At 37.8% G+C, this 12,438-nt stretch overlaps 1 protein-coding gene across 2 annotated transcripts in view; it reads left to right on the top strand.

Moving 5' to 3' along the window:
• The window catches only part of LOC139963689 (uncharacterized), a 61,195-nt gene that overhangs the window by 16,769 nt on the left and 31,988 nt on the right, over positions 1-12,438 (top strand). Inside the window, exon 2 of one of the 2 annotated variants that reach the window (XM_071964940.1) lies at positions 2,344-2,552. The gene's annotated coding sequence lies outside the window, so the exon portion shown is untranslated. Of the gene's footprint in view, positions 1-2,343; positions 2,553-11,448; positions 11,587-12,438 lie in introns of those variants that run through there. The other variant, XM_071965023.1, reaches the window with a different exon arrangement.

The raw sequence follows: 12,438 nt of genomic DNA, 5'->3' as shown, positions 1-12,438 counted from the left end.
CACCATGCTTGATTTGTCTACAGTCAATATGGCAGTTGTATTGTACCAGTGAGTTCCATAACAACTCCCTGGTTGTACCAACGCAAAGTCTTGAATCTATTTTTAGCAACGGCTCATAACAAAACCGGCATCTCTGATTGGTTGAATTCAAACTAGTGTGTTTGGAGGAACTGTATGCGATTAATTTTAAATGTGGAATTTGTCGTGGACACTTTTCTCAAATATCCTTAATTACTCGCCAATTAACGTTGTTGGCAGGGAAAAACTTGGCTAATATCTTAGTTTGCTGTTTTGTGATTGATATGTAAAAAACTCGATGGACATGTCAAAAAAGTAGAAAACGGCGACCAAACCCAAAATGCTGCTTTAAGTTGCTGCTGATACAATTAGTGTGACAGAAATGTACAGTACAAAGAATTATAACCAATCTATGGAAGGTTCGATGGATTTGCTACAAGACTTTTTCGATAGAATGTATCAAAATTTGTTCATGTAAGGAAAGTATTAAATGGTTTTTATGGAATTAAACTTAATAGCTTTCTTTGATTCAAGACAACTGCAACCATGAGTGACTGGGGGAGGGGTCCATGGGAAGGTGTGTCCTATCCCCTTTGATTTTATAAAGCCCCTAGATGTAATATGGGTGTAATATTTCTAGATTATTTACCAGTACTAGTTGTGTATTTGAAAATGTAATTATGCTACCTTTATAAAAGTATTGCCAGATTCATTTTAGCAACATAAGAAGTAACAATGGTCAATCTTATAGTTAATGACGGTCTGAACGGCACTCGTTGACACTCTCATTAGGTGGAAAACTGGCTAACAACTTTCCAAGTACCCCCCTTGCCCCCCCCTCCCCAGTAATCTTGCCACTGTTCATCTTTGTTGGCTTGTTTTACAATTGTTTGTCTGCTAAAGACACATAAATTTATCTTTGCTTTTCATGTTCTGTTGGTCACTAGCTGAGATAACAGTCTGAACTGTTTTCTAGTGTCCTTCATATATATGTTAACCTTGGTACTGTAATGTTATATTCCTGTACAAACATATATAGAAATAAATTTGAAATTTGTAATTGAAAACTGAAATTAAAACTGAAAAATTGAAACTGAAATTGAAATAGAAAATTAACAGCACATTACATCTACTTTGGTTCTTCGTTTTGGAGCTTTAATTTCAGCATATATACACATTGCATACTTGAATGCACATGTTGCCAGGAAAAGGTGCAGCATTCGCTGGGGAAAAAACCCCAAGACAAACAGCTTTACCCTCAATTACTGTCCATCTCTTTATACAGTTATTAGTTAAGTTAAAAGTGGCCCTCTTGAAACAGCATAACATGTCTTTAGAGGATTGCTGTACGTGACCAACAGTCTTATTTGTACATGGATCTGTAGTACATCTGTAGTACATGAAGTTGTTAGCTGGCTCTAACAACTCCCTGGCTCTACACACAGCTCTCTCTTCTTGTTAGGTTATTGAACTATGGAGTTGCAGATCCCCCGATTGAATCATGTGATTATAATTTTTCCTCTCTCTTTCATTCATCGAAATTGCTGAACTCTGGTGGACCAACTAATACCCAGTCTTTGTGTGTTTGAAAAATAGCATAAGTTTATTGTTCCCCTGTGGTTTACATTTATAATTGTTTTACTATTAGTGATGGTCCTGATGGATGTTGTAATGTTGGGTGGAGGAAAGGGGGGGGGGAAGAAGAACAGTAAGGGCAGAGGTGAAAAGGAAGGGGCTAGGGAGAGGAAAGGGCAGAGAGAAGGAAAGAGGAGGGGGAACCTGACATAGCTTTTTCTCGGGGGAGGAATGGGAAAAGATGACAGAGGGGCCAGTAAGTAAGTAAGTAATGGAGGCAGGGGTAAGGGAAAGGAATAGGTACCAGGGAAAGGCACGGGGGAAATTAAGGTACAGTATGGATTCTAGCCTACAGAGGGAAGGAGAAAAGAAGAGAATGTGGGGGAAAATGGGAAAGTGGAAAATGTGAGCATGTGGGGGCACCTGGGAAGGAAGTGGAATATGGGAGGAAGTTTAACACCTTGGCAGATTGGCATCTTTTTGTGTCCAGCCGATAATATCAAGTTTTATGGAGATTAATGGAAGAGTTTGATATTTGAATGTACAGTATTCAGTTTACCATGTTTCATCGTGTAATTTAAGCATAACAAATCAAGCATTTGCGATCGGAGACACTGAACGTAGAATTTCAGATTTTCCAATCAAACAGATTAATGATATAAGCTCAGCTGTATAGATCACTGCAATGAAAGAACTGTGTAAAGACTATACATGTTCTATATTAAATGCTGTCCTTTTTCCTATGTACAGAGAGTAAACAAAACCTGACCAGACTGGTCGTCTGCGTGCATGCACCAGGGCGTCAACTCCTCTGAACTCAGATAAACAAGGATGAATCATCATCATCGGTTCCGGATGTTAAGAAGATGAAATGCCCCTGGCAGTCACAGAGGTTGTTGTGGTGAAGCAATAGCAACTGATACGCTGGTTCATTCAGCTCCAAGGGACGTCTTAACGAGGTGAGTTTGTCTCCATTTTCTGCAATTTCATTTTACCGAGCGTTACATATAACCTGCCGCGCCGGAAGATCGTATTAAACTTTATCAGAGTCGATTGAGACTGAGGCGATCTGGATGTCTTCGTGTCTATCGTTTGGTAAATGTGCACATTTTACTCTCTATGTTAATTTTTTCTTCTTTATATGGCTGTCATTTCTTTTAAGAGTTTTTAAAATCAGCTTGAGTATTAAACACTAGAGAACAACTTAAAGTTAAAGAATGACGTATATACCCAAATTAAAGCAAAGAATTATTTTTCCTATTTAATTTTTTTAGCAGATCTGTATATAATGTTTGCAGATTACAAAGTTCTGTTGAATTTTTAGAATGTAGTTGATAATTTTGAAAGAAAAGACTGATAAAAATTTCTCAGTTTTGGCTCATCCTTTGCAAATTTCTTTTCAAATGACACATGTTTGTGAGTTTATATGACTGGACTGTCAGTTAAAACATGCCCACCTACTGTAACTACAGAAAGCTTGAGGAAGCCTCATAGCTACACAATTGCATACATGTATTTCCTTCGTTCCCCACTTACCTGTCTCCCCACAACCTAAGCACCACATTCTACCGTGTCTAGTATGCCCTGGTAATCTTTTAACACTGTACACCCTCACTGACCCTAGTGACCTCCTTCATTTTTCTACCACCAAAGTGTCTCATAGTGTATAGTGTATAGACAAAGCAAAGGAAAAAATGAAAAATAAAGAGGCAAAACGAAAAGAAAAAAAAAAAGAGGAAGAGGAGAAAAGCAGCATTTTGAGTTTGATCAAAATGTTTGGGAAACTTCACCAAGATTGTTCTTTTCAAACTAAAACTGTAAGTGATAACTGTTTGGGGTGATGGGGTATAGAGGGATGGGGGGGGGCTGGGGGTGTGTTCCCAGAAATGTTTGGTGCACCCCAATGAAATTTGCTACCCATGTCCAACAAAATGAAGGTTGCCTTCTAGTGACTTTAATTTAGTTGTAATGCCTACCTCCAAAATTCTGATGACTTTGCCACCTTGACCCCCTCCCCGCCACCTTGACCCCTCCCTTCCCCCTTGTAATAGAGAAAAGACAAAAGAAAAAGTGAAAAGAAAGAAGAAGGCAAGTCATGATCGTATAACCAGGTTCATTTGGAGCAATGAAGGTAATCTCAGAAAATTTTTAATATTTGTGATAAAACTAAATTTGCATAATTACATTATTGATACGCACTTCTAAATATTTAAGGGACAAAGTACTACCTGAGTCACCCATTGTCTTTCAGCAGCATTGAGTGAAATTATTGCTTAAATTTCCATAAAGTAAGCATATATGCAGGTATTCATTTGTTGGAAAATATCAGAATTATAAGACCTGTACAGTATCATGTTCATGATGATATAGGCCTTTTATTTTAATTTTATTTCCTACCCCCCTCCCCTCCCCCCCTAAACCACATCAAGACCAATCCCACAATTGCTGATTCGACTATAATTTTCATTTGAAGAGACAGGAGCACTTCCCTACGGGAGTTAGAAACAATTATTGAAGCTGCATCCATATGCAGCAGTTTGTACCACTGCTGGATTGATACATGGTATGATCACATAACAAATTGAATTTATATCAGCCATAATGGTGACATTATACCCTTGGGTCATTTACATTCAGAGATGGGGAAAAAATGGTATGATATGTTTTCGCAGAGCCTTGAAGCTGCGAATTTCATAGAGGGGGGCTTCGTAAGTTCGTAGTAATGAGTAGTCACTCTTCTTTTGATATAAGTAATATACGTAAGCCAAGACAGGAGAGTATAAGAGTAATCTTGTTGTTGCCTCAAGGACACATAAATTAAAGCCAGAGTGGATGTGAGTTAAGTAATTTAACAGACTTGTATCCTCATAATAGTTGCATGTTGATTTAATTCAATTGTAAATAGTACTACTACCACAGCCATAATGGTGACATATACCCCTGGGTCATTTACATTCAGAGAGGGAAATAAATTGTATGAATTGTTTTCACAGAGCTTTGATGCTGGGAAATTCATAGAGGGGCTGGGGGGGGGGGGCATCGTTGTAATATATCATCACTCTTCATTTGATATTAGTAAAAACATAATCCAAGATGTCCAGGAGAGTTTAAGAGTAATCTTGTGTTACTGTACCTCAAGGATACATAAATTAGAGCCAGAGTAGAGGTGAGTAAGTAATTCAACAGACATATATAATTGCATGTTGATGTAAGTCAAATGTACACAGTAGTACTACAGAAAAAAAAAACATAGGTGCATGCAAACAGTTTAGCATGGAAAAAAAATTGTAAACCAAAAAGAATCACCTACTGTACTTGTTTGTGAAATATATATTATCTGTAAACATAATTTATATACTTTTTTGTAGCACTTGGTAATTGTTTGGTGAACTGAAACCACTTTATGGTCAGACAACCAAGGCTAATATCTTTATGGTATTCTTGAAGAGAAGGTCCCTGGAGATTGAGCCTGGGCATGAATTTGAACGGAACTTCTTGATCCCATTTCAGTCCCCAATCCCCTCACATCGAGACAGTTACTGTACATTCTCAACCCCCAGTTCTCTTTGTACATTGATACGATACATGATACTGTGTGTTCATCATGGTACAAGTTAAATCTAGTGAGGTTGATCACAATTCCTTTCAAGAGAGGGGATTCACATACTGGTTAAAGTGATGTTTGCCCAGGGAGTAATGTTTGGTGATGTTCAATGTTTGGTGTTGTTCAAGCTTAGTGATGTTTGTTGATATCAGGGTTCATTTTAAGCGGTATCGCATCGCACTTTGCGATGCTATTATTTACATTTGCGATGCAAGATGATACTTTGTATCGCGCAACTGCTACACAACCCAAGGTAGGCCCCTAGACTACACACACCTAGAGTATAGCAGCCTAAAGTCCCAAATAACCACATACATTACTATCACACAGAGCATAATTCATTGGCACGAAATGTTACACTCATATTTACTATTTTATCTGACACTTTTGGAGTTTTGTTTTGTTTTGTTTTTGTTTTGTTTTGATTCAAGTAATTTACTTGGCCTAGGCCTATGCCTGATCTGACCTACGTGGCTACGCAATAATAATAATATAACGTTACTTTCGCACTCGTACTCAGATCCACCGGTGCGGGCTCAGTCTGCATCAAGCTGAAGTTGGCTACCAATAACAGCGGACAATAGCAGCCGCCAATAAGCAATACTAGTGGCGGACAATAGCAGTGGATAATAAGCGAGTTGCTGCTACCGGTAGCTAGCTTCGGAATATTTACTTGGGATATGCTTCCACTTTTTTATTGCCATCAAAACTGCAAACTATTGTAACTGGCAAGCTAGGCGGCAACCTAGTGTGATTGTACCATGGATATACATGATTTCACGCACTTTTGACGTATTTTAATCAATATCGTGAACATCCTACAATGAAATTTAAATTCATCACGAGTTTTGATATTTGTGTAACTATTTATGGGGCCAACGATGATATATCAACGTTCCTGCGCAATATGCCACATCGTGAATGCTTGCATAATTGCATTCCCTCTAAAAGTGGAAAGATATGTTTGAAACTTTCTTCTGAGAGTTGAAAGTCAATATTTTCAAAGAGGGAGACCCCCGCCCCCAGTGCCAGGGATACATTTATGACATTATCTTTATCGTGCAGCGCACGTGCACAGAAAAAAAATTGCTAACCATTTTTACCAAACTGCTAATCAATTCAGGATTTTGATTAGCAGTACTGCTAAGCAAATTGAAAAATCTAAAATGAACCCTGGTTGATATCTGGTGATGTTTATTATTTGATATCTGGTGATGTACGGTGATGTTTGGTGATGTTTAGTGAGTGATGATAAGTGAGTGATAGTGGTGATGCTTGGTGATGTCTGGTGATGTTCGGTGATGTTCAATGTTTTGTGTTGTTCAAGCTTAGTGATGTTTGTTGACATCTGGTGATCATGTTTATTTGATATCTGGTGATGTTTGGTGATGTTTAGTGAGTGATGATTAGTGAGTGGTGCTCGGTGATGTGTGGTGATGCTTGGTGATGTTTGGTGATGTTTGGTGATGTCTGGTGATGTTTGGTGATGTTCAGTGATGTTCAATGTTTGGTGATCTTCGGTGATTTTCAATGTTGGAACCTTATGTACGGTGATGTGTGGTGAGTGAAGTTTGGTGACGTTTAGTGAGTGATGATTAGTGAGTGATGCTTTGTGATGTTTGGTGATGTCTGGTGATGTTCAGTGTTGGTGATGTATGGTGATGTTTTGTGAGTAATGTTTGTGATGCTTGGTGATGTTTGGTGATATTTGGTGATGCTTTGGTGCTTTGGTGATGTTTAGTGAGTGATGATCTACTATGTACTGTGTATCTGAAAGTCAACAGATCTGTAGCAAACATGATCTTAACCAAAAGCCAGAGGACAATACCATCATGCAGTTAAGTAAGCTACCGGTAATCACACACATTCCATGGTAATTAACCGAGAAAGAAACACTTGCTTGTATTCTGAAGGAGCAATTGAAAAAAACCTTATGCGTACAGGTACAGCCAGCTTGCGTACAGTTTCACAACTTGTGTAGTATAATGATGTTATTATGAAGTGAAACCTGAGTACTCAAATATGCCAGCAAAAGCTACTATTAAATAATGAATGTTGAAATTGAATCTTTGAATTGTAGAACATTTGTCATTCCCTGTGTAATTTATCAAAGTTCTCTGCTAGTCTGATCAAATTTCCATTAAAAAAATAAAAAAAATTATTTATCAGTATGTATCTTATTTCAATATATTGACAGTGTTTGAAATTAATGCGTAATACTTCGGTGCCATCGCGACAGTACTAAAGATGATTTCAAAAATTATCAGATGCAGTTATGTCACATTAAAAAGTTAATATAGATCTTTAATTTTTTTTTTTTTTTTACACACAGTTGACTATATAGTCTCTTGGGTGCAGGGCAAAAAAAACAAAACAATTATCTCTGATATGATATTAATTTATGCATGGCAAATTTTGGTCATGAATGAGTATAATTACACTGTGATATCTACTGTAGCAATGCAGCGATTCAGTGCTATGTACTGTATACCTTAAATTATCAAGTTCCCACTAGTAATTTGATGTTATTTTTACTGTACAGGCTTGTGGGAGCAGCCCAATGATAGTACTTATCGTTATATTTTAAGCGTTAGCGATTAACCTGGTTAAATGTTGGGTAATGGGTACAGGAATCATGCAATGTTTTGACTGCATGGCGATTATTATCCAATTAATATCATGTGTTTAAAGTTCTCTTAATGTCTAACGGCAGAAAAAGTTCCTAGTCTTCTCTTTCTTTGTGCAACCGGGCACACAGCGAAATGTGTTGGCATTTTGCCAGTTAATGACCCGAATTTTGCGCGAATTTACACATTGAGACAAGCGATCGGTGTTATAATACCAGAGTGCTGCCAGTTAAATCTAGAGAACTTTCACACATTTGAACCGTATTCTTTTTAATTGAATCTTTCATATATATCGAATGTACGCTGCGATATTGAGCAATGCAGTGATTTTATGCTGCATGTTATCTGCTATCATGAGTCAACAGATTTACATGTATATACTGTACAGTACATTCAGTTCATAATTAGATTTTATTACCTTGGGAATCTGAGAGTCTGAGACACTGTACCACGATCAGTACTGTACGTGTGTCCGAGACTTTATACTGCGTGAAACGTATACAGTACCATTCTAACCCTCGAAAAAGATATCTTTTATTTATAAATAGCAGACATGATAAAATTGGAGTATATATACTCACATGGGGGGTTTGACATCACAGATAGATATATTGATCAGTGTAAAACAGTTTTTAAGTAATTTAAAAGTGAACTGGGAAATTAACATGTGAAGTTGACTGTTTTGTGAATATCTTTGAATCAACATAATTTTTGAATGCATGACTTTATTTAAGCAAAGTTTGTATCTCTGATTTATACTCTTCATCACATACAGCAGCTGTATGCAACAGATCACTTACAATATTGATCAGCACAACTACAGAATTAAACTTCAATAGGTACATTACTTCTGGTTACTGTTTTGCTTAAGATACCCTTGAAGCGAGCAGCAGTTTAAAATCATAATAAATGTCTAGTAGAAAAAGTAGTAGAAAATATTAGAAAATATCTAGTGAAAAACAGCATTCAAGATTCATAGCATTATAATATTAACTTTGACATGCAAATGAGTGTAAAAATATAATCCCAAGTCATCCTTTAAGCCGTCAGTTTGAATTTGGTTGTTATAAAGTATAATCTTAAACCGAGCATTTCATTCATGAATACTTAATTAGTCTTTATACAACACTAGCAAGAAAATAGATAAACATTGCAGGGATTTATGCTATATTGTAGAACGGTAAAATAGATAAGGATGGGAGAGAGCAGTGACCAGTGGATGGTCATTGGGGGGGGGGTGGGTGGGCGGGGTGCAGTGCAAGAATGATGTATTTACTTCTTTCCCTGCTTACCTGTCTCCCCACAACTCTCGTTCTACCAAGAATGAACTGGTAACCTTTTAACACTGTGCACCCCTATGACCATTCCCACCGGTCAATGCCCTTCCTTCTCAATCTACCACTCAAAGTGCCTACATCGTTCATTTTTTTTGTGGATGATTTTTTACTTAAGTCGATCGGAACGGTTCTTCAGGGTCTTTGTTTGCCTTTATGGGAAACAGAAGTACTATTTCTATTCATGTGCAGCCTGATAAGTACCCTTTCTTGTCTTGGGGAGGGTTTTCGAGACTATTTTAGGGAGCGGTTTCTGTCCCGTTCAAATTCATAGAGCTCTCAGAACGGATAGCAGTTCTGCGAATCGTTTTCCCAGCCGTTTTCCCTCCATACATGATAGATGAGATGCAGGATAGTTGGGATGCAGGATAGTTGGGATGCAGGATAGATGAGATGCAGGATAGATGAGATGCAGGATAGATGAGATGCAGGATAGATGAGATGCAGGAAAGATGAGATGCAGGATAGATGGAATGCAGGATAGATGGGATGCAGGATAGATGGGATGCAGGATAGATGGGATGCAGGATAGTTGGGATGCAGGATAGATGAGATGCAGGATAGATGAGATGAGATGCAGGATAGATGAGATGCAGGATGGATGAGATGCAGGATAGATGAGATGCAGGATAGATGAGATGCAGGATAGTTGGGATGCAGGATGGATGAGATGCAGGATGGATGAGATGCAGGATGGATGAGATGCAGGATAGATGAGATGCAGGATGGATGAGATGCAGGATAGATGAGATGCAGGAAAGATGAGATGCAGGATAGATGAGATGCAGGATAGTTGGGATGCAGGATAGATGAGATGCAGGATAGATGAGATGCAGGATAGATGAGATGCAGGATATATGAGTTGCAGAATAGATGAGTGGCAGGATAGATTAGAGCAGTGAACAGTGAAGGGTCATGGGGGGGGGTGCAGTGCAAGACAAAATGATGCCAATTGTGTATTAGGTTAGGTAGATCGGGGTGCATTTATGTAGAGGAGACAGGAGACAAGTTTTGGGGGTATTTACAATTCTTTGCTTCTAACTAATTACTGTCAAGTTATAGGTTTCAACTATATACTGGACATACTAAGTGTAGTTAAATATATAGACTTTACAGTACAGTTGAAACCTAATTTGATTAGTTTAACTTGTAAAGTAGTGCTGTATATATTGATTTAGCAATGCAGTCCTGACGAATGTTTCTATAGGCTTTATCAAGTCTTGAGTTGAAGACAAACATAAGTAGGATAGAAAATACTTACTCTATATTACATTTTCTCACAATGTTAATAGTACTGTACATGTTTGTCTAGCCAGATCAGTATCAGTATATACCTACTGTATAGTGTACTGTACATACATATATGTCTTTCAACACTGACTAAATTGAATAATGGCAGTGCAAATTTACATTCATCATAACTATAACACTCATACATGTTCCCATAGTTTATAGCTCTCTCTTCTCTTCATGAGATCGATGGATAAAAAGTTTCTCCGCATTCTTCTATCGATCTCAAGCTATTTTTATCCGTCCTTCAATCTTCTTCCACCTTTGGAACGTTTAAAACCTCTGATCAAATTCACAGGCTTTCCTTTTCTCCCGATCACGCTCATTTGAAAATCATCGAATCATCGATGTCAGCCTTCCTAATGCCATCAGTGTCTTCTCCGAGTGGGCTGGCATGTATTATTATAACTACATGTAATTATTATAATCAACTTTGGTATAAATATATTATTTATATATCTACCGTTCTTCAACATGTCTTAATACATGTTAAATGGCAAATTCGACAAGAATTTTGATTTTTTTTTTTTTTCAATAAAGACACAACTCCTCTCTTTCCTGCACACTTACCCACTGACACTATATGTGCATGCATGCAAAGGATGGCATTTCTCACGGTAGGGACAGGGCTATACATAACTCAACTGTGGTGAGTCATCGATTCAAACAGCTAGCCACTCAGGTAACGGGATGTCCTTCCATGCTCTCATAATCTATTACACAGCAATCTGCTCCTCACGTGAAAGAAACGACGTTTGATGAGAGCCATGGCGTTGTTAAGTACACACGTATATATACGCAGAGACTAGTTCCGTTTTCTGGTACGTGAAGCCGGTTCGTAAAGGCCAAACAGAAGAACATTTAAACGGTTTTCTCGGAGACATAATCTTAGAGGCCCTAGTAGCTAATTACGTGACTTATGACAGAACGTGAGGACGGATAGCGGTTGTCATAGGAATATCCTTGGCGGTTTATCTTTGTTCTAATTTTCGACAGATCTTAATCTCCATCCAAGTTTTCTTTTATGTGAAGGTGGTTGACCTTGTACCAGCTACATAATGACAACTCATCGTCGTTGTGCATGCATGCAGGCTGTTTGTTTCAGAGTGAACCGGATCATGTCGAGATAATTTCTCCTGTGAGTTTACCATCTTTGTATAAATTCACAGCTCTATGTTTGTTTTGCCCCGTGGATATCAATCTATATCAAAGTTTAGTCTCTCAGGTACTGTATACATACATGTGCATGTGATGGTGAATTAAAGTTTCTTGGAATTTAACATGTTTCTAGTTGCTTGTGACAGGGATGAATGCATGTGTATGTACGTGTGAGGTTAACATGCCTTGATGCATTCTTGTAAAGGTTTGTCACAATTTGTCACAATTTGTCATTCTTGCTCGAGCACCTTAAGTTCTGACTTGTCAACTGCATGGTAGTACAGGGCAGGTCCAAGCTATTTGAACTGTGACGTACGGGACATTTCAGAGACTTAAATTTGTCTAAAAGTTATATAAAATCTATTTTCCAGAAACTTTTTCAGGTTTTTATATTTGTTATTGCTGCTACTTTATTACAAACTCATGAAGATTTCCTACACTTGCTTTAATTAGGTCCCATCTTAATTAATGTGCAGTGTGACGTACGGGACCAGAGAATTTTGTGTTTTTTTTACAAAATAGCAAAGCTGAAACCACTCTGAAATTAGGAGGGCAGTGATCAAGCTGTTATAACTAGTGAATAGCCTAACCTTCCAAGGGCTAAGCTGTAACATATTAGAAAAAAATATGAAGCCATTCCAGTACAGTGGTTACACAAATGAAAATTGTCCTGTGACGTACGGGACATGTGACGTACGGGACAATTTGTCCATATACAATTTAAATATACAATTAAATTGACTATTGGTAATTTCATGCCATATTTCCTTCTTTCTGGGATACGGAAAAGAGCAGTGACTGTACTTGTGAGATCATTCCACATAAAAAATGG

The sequence above is a fragment of the Apostichopus japonicus genome, chromosome 1 (assembly GCF_037975245.1).
Source record: "Apostichopus japonicus isolate 1M-3 chromosome 1, ASM3797524v1, whole genome shotgun sequence".
NCBI classification, from domain to species: domain Eukaryota; kingdom Metazoa; phylum Echinodermata; class Holothuroidea; order Aspidochirotida; family Stichopodidae; genus Apostichopus; species Apostichopus japonicus.
The sequence above is the reverse complement of the archived record's forward strand: the minus strand, read 5'-3'. Positions and strand labels throughout refer to the sequence as shown.